A 5,026-nucleotide genomic window follows, 5' to 3' on the forward strand; every position below is an offset into this window, starting at 1 on the left:
TAAATGAATTAGACAAAAAAAAAATTTCATATTATACTAATATATCTATGAGAACTAAGCTATAGCTTCTATCCATTTTTCTACCTACTATAAAGATAAATCACGATCAAAATTTCAAGTGGCAATTATTTTTTCTATAATTAAGAAAGTATTGCAGAAAAGATACATATATAATTCTATGTCCCTGTTGGAATTGATAAGTGCTACTGATGCACTGAAAAAGTAAAAAAAGAAAGAAAATAATGTTTTGATTTTTTAAAATCTGGTCTTGGCCAGTGTGGGTCATTTGGTTGAAGTGTCCCCCATGCACCAAAAGGTGGTGGGTTCAATTCCCGATCAGGGCACATAAGGTTACAAATTGGATCCTTGGTCCAGGAGAGTGTGGGAGGCAGCCAATTAGTCTCTCTCTCTCTCTCTCTCTCTCTCTCTCTCTCTCTCTCTCCCCTCCCTCCCTCTTCCTTCTTCTCTCTAAAATCAATAAAAAATAATAATAATAAGAAATGTATCTCAATATTGCTCAGATAGAAAGTTTGGTTTTCTAATATTTTTGCTATTTGTTTTAAATATTTAAGGAACACTGTAACACACTATATAATGTGTGCTCTAGAGAGCACCCCAATCTAGGTTTAAAAGTTTCTTTATTGATTGATTTGAGAGAGAGAGAAACAGCAATTTGTTGTTACATTTATCTATGAATTTATTGGTTGCTTCTTGTATGTGCCCTGACCAGGGATTGAACCCACAACCTCGGTGTACCGGATGATACTCCAACCAACAGAGCTCCCCAAGCAGAATCAAAGCTAGATTTTAATCTGTTCTCCACTACTAGCAGAACATGTGACCTCAGGCAAATCAAGGAACTTCTATAATCTCAGCTTTATCATTTATAAAGTGCATATTCCTACCAACCTCACAAGATTTTGTGAGAATCAAATGAATTAATAAGTTTAATAACTTTGTAAAACTCTTAAACAATATTTAGATATGAGATTATAATTGCCAATAAATGGTCAAAATAAGAAATCTCTATAAAACAAAGGGATGTGATACCAAGTGCCATATTATACCTTTTTAAAATCCTATGTGGCAAGAGATAGAAAGCATATTAATATCGAGTTTCCAGAGAAAACGCAGGGTGCCCAGTTCAATTTGAACTTCAGAGAAACAACACATATTTTTGTTTAAGTAAATTATATACATGGGCTCTTGCCCCCAAAGTATAGGAAACACACTGACAAATATCTGTCAATCAGGAATTTAATTACTGAGAAATAACAAACTAGTTATTTTTTCAAAGTAGTTTTTTCTACTACTTCTTATTAATTATATTTAGAAATAAGAATGGAGGGAAATTTGACATATGGTAAACATGGGGGGAGATGATACATTTTATAGTGTAGCAAATGTTAGTGTTCCATTTTTCTATTTTAATTTATGTGAAATCTTTGAACATCAAACATATCTACCTTCCACCAGAACAAAATCGTTTTCTAAAGTTTAAAATAAATGATTTCTGGCTCATTCACTGTTTTAGATTATTCAATAGGGAAGACTTATGGTGATTTTATAGTATGTTAGAGCTAAGAATAGTGCTGGGAGTAAATTAATTATTCCACAGGAACAAACATAATTCTAGTAGCCTTATTGAAAGAGAAAACAAATTATTTGTGACAAGTGACCAAAACAGACTGATGTCAAACACAAATTCTCAACAATTGATTCCGTTTATAAGCTACATTCTTTTAGGGAAAAGGTATGAAAAACGTTAGAACAAGATGGGACAATTCTTTGTGCATGTGAAGGTATTAAATTATTTTTCATTTTTTATCTCTTTAACTCATACATTTTATTTTGCCATCTCTTCTGCCAAGTTAGCCAGTGTGCGGCCAAACATCATATCCTCTTGCTTTACTCATATGCACTCCCTTGACAAGAGTGTATCCTAAGGTACAGCCTTAAAAAAAATCTTGGGGGGAGATCCAAGATGGCTGACAACGGGATGGCAGGATGCAAGATAGTGTGAGTGAGAGCGAAAGGAGAATGTGTGAACGTGTGGGGAGTTTCTGTATTTGAGAGTGAGGGACAGCTATATTCCATGGGACTGTTGGGGACTGGTGGACCAGGCTTCCCTGGCCGGGCAGCCTATACTGCTGCTGAAATATCTCCCAGAGCAGCCAGCTTTGCCGCAGAGACTGCACCATCTTGAAGGGGAGACGGGCTGTGATCAGAAGCCCAGCCTTATCTTCAACTGGGGAGACCTTGGATACCTCCCGTGACCCTACAACCACAATGCCCAGGGACCAACTGCCTCAGCGGTGAACCCACAAACGCCAGGACTCCAGCCTTCCGGACCGCGGGCACCTAAAAAGTCTGTCCAGGGGGAGACAAAGTGGTGCGGAATATGCACACTAGCCCTGCGCCATCTCATAGAGCAGATAGAAGGAACAGCTGAATCGAACAACACCCACCTAGAATTGGCGAATTAAACGTGGCTGGTGAGGCAATCCCTGGAAGGAAAGGTCAGAGATTGCATAGAGGAAGGTGAGATCTAGGATCCTGGCTGGAGGGAGAAACCCACGCAGCAGGGACTAGTGTCAGGGGAAGACTGTGCCCCCCACAAAATCCACAGTTGTTGGGGTCAGTGTAGCCCTCAAATGTGGAAGGGGGTCCACAGGGCTGCTGGAAAAATGGGACTCTAGATATTAGCCCACATCTTGGCTGGGCCAAGAAAGGCAGCCTGAATTTCTATACCAGCTGCGCAGTTCCAGGGAAAAAAGACATGAGTCTGCGCACTTCCTTTGCCTTTTTTTTTTTTCCTTTTTAACTCCTTGCTTTTGCTTGCTAAGTCCACATAGGATCTTCCAATTAAAAACTCTCACAGAGACTGCAGGGGAAAGTTGTTTTTGTGGAAACTGGGGATCAGAGTGGGGAAAGATGAACAGGAAACCAGCTCTAGGGCAGTCCGTTCCTCCAACCCAATATTAAGTGTGGCTGGGAAAGAATAATCCAGTGATGGCGAACCTATGACAAGCGTGTCAGAGGTGACACGCGAACTCATTTTTTTAAATTGATTTTTCTTTGTTAAATGGCATTTAAATATATAAAATAAATATCAAAACTGTAAGTCTTTGTTTTACTATGGTTGCAAATATCAAAAAATTTCTATATGTGACACGGCACCAGAGTTAAGTTAGGGTTTTTCAAAATGCTGACATGCCGAGCTCAAAAGGTTCGCCATCACTAGCCTAGGGAATCGTCAATAACTGTGTGGTGTCAGATGGGACCATTACTGGTTTGTAACTTGAAAAGTCCATGGTTGACCATGGCCCAGCCTCCCCCACCCCACACAATGTACATGGGAGCTTGAGATGACCCAGTGAATATAAAATGATAAAGCCAGAATTGTATCATGTGAGATGTCATTTGCAAATGTCCCCCTTAGTTTATGTACTTGGTAACTGAAAAGTTTGAGCTTGGAATGAAGGCTCAGCAACTCGGGTGCTGGGCTCCGTGTGCCCGGCCATGGTGGTTTGCAGGCGGCATCACACAGAATCAGTATTTACCTTACAGGCTCTTATACCCAGACAAATACCATGTTAACCTGGATGAGGGGCTCTACTCCAATCACATGTTCATGGATGGAGACAGTATCAAGATCGTTGGACTTCCAATGTTTTCTAAGACGAGTGGAGGGACTTCAGACGGGGAAACTAGTTTTTCTATCCTTTCTTTTTACTCCCTGTTAAAAAATTGTTCTTACTCATATATCTAATTTCCTCTCCCCTGCTCCAAGTCCATGCACACTTTTTTCTTTTCTTTCTTCACTATCCAATTATTTTTTTTCCTCTTTTTTTTCCCTTTTTCTTTCATTCTGTCTTCTTTTGGTGTTTGTTTGATTGTTAGTTTTTTATTTCTTCTTCTTTTAATTCTGATTTTACTCTCCTCATTTGTTCCCTTCTTATACTAATAGTGTAATTAATTCCAATCACCAACTCAGGCCTATCTACTCGGGACTGGTGGACCAGGCTTCCCTGGCCGGGCAGCCTATACTGCTGCTGAAATATCTCCCAGAGCAGCCAGCTTTGCCGCAGAGACTGCACCATCTTGAAGGGGAGACGGGCTGTGATCAGAAGCCCAGCCTTATCTTCAACTGGGGAGACCTTGGATACCTCCCGTGACCCTACAACCACAATGCCCAGGGACCAACTGCCTCAGCGGTGAACCCACAAACGCCAGGACTCCAGCCTTCCGGACCGCGGGCACCTAAAAAGTCTGTCCAGGGGGAGACAAAGTGGTGCGGAATATGCACACTAGCCCTGCGCCATCTCATAGAGCAGATAGAAGGAACAGCTGAATCGAACAACACCCACCTAGAATTGGCGAATTAAACGTGGCTGGTGAGGCAATCCCTGGAAGGAAAGGTCAGAGATTGCATAGAGGAAGGTGAGATCTAGGATCCTGGCTGGAGGGAGAAACCCACGCAGCAGGGACTAGTGTCAGGGGAAGACTGTGCCCCCCACAAAATCCACAGTTGTTGGGGTCAGTGTAGCCCTCAAATGTGGAAGGGGGTCCACAGGGCTGCTGGAAAAATGGGACTCTAGATATTAGCCCACATCTTGGCTGGGCCAAGAAAGGCAGCCTGAATTTCTATACCAGCTGCGCAGTTCCAGGGAAAAAAGACATGAGTCTGCGCACTTCCTTTGCCTTTTTTTTTTTTCCTTTTTAACTCCTTGCTTTTGCTTGCTAAGTCCACATAGGATCTTCCAATTAAAAACTCTCACAGAGACTGCAGGGGAAAGTTGTTTTTGTGGAAACTGGGGATCAGAGTGGGGAAAGATGAACAGGAAACCAGCTCTAGGGCAGTCCGTTCCTCCAACCCAATATTAAGTGTGGCTGGGAAAGAATAATCCAGTGATGGCGAACCTATGACAAGCGTGTCAGAGGTGACACGCGAACTCATTTTTTTAAATTGATTTTTCTTTGTTAAATGGCATTTAAATATATAAAATAAATATCAAAACTGTAA

The 5,026-nt window shown here is 41.4% G+C and overlaps 1 long non-coding RNA gene across 1 annotated transcript; it reads right to left on the reverse strand.

The window, feature by feature from the left end:
• Positions 1-3,293: 3,293 nt before the first annotated feature.
• On the reverse strand, positions 3,294-4,624 carry LOC106725921. Its single transcript, XR_001361930.1, has 3 exons — positions 4,614-4,624; positions 4,208-4,210; positions 3,294-3,710 (listed from the first exon to the last, which is right to left on the reverse strand). It is a non-coding gene; the product is annotated as an uncharacterized LOC106725921 (long non-coding RNA).
• Positions 4,625-5,026: the final 402 nt, after the last annotated feature.

Source organism: Myotis brandtii, unplaced genomic scaffold (genome assembly GCF_000412655.1).
Source record: "Myotis brandtii unplaced genomic scaffold, ASM41265v1 scaffold198, whole genome shotgun sequence".
Classification (NCBI taxonomy): domain Eukaryota; kingdom Metazoa; phylum Chordata; class Mammalia; order Chiroptera; family Vespertilionidae; genus Myotis; species Myotis brandtii.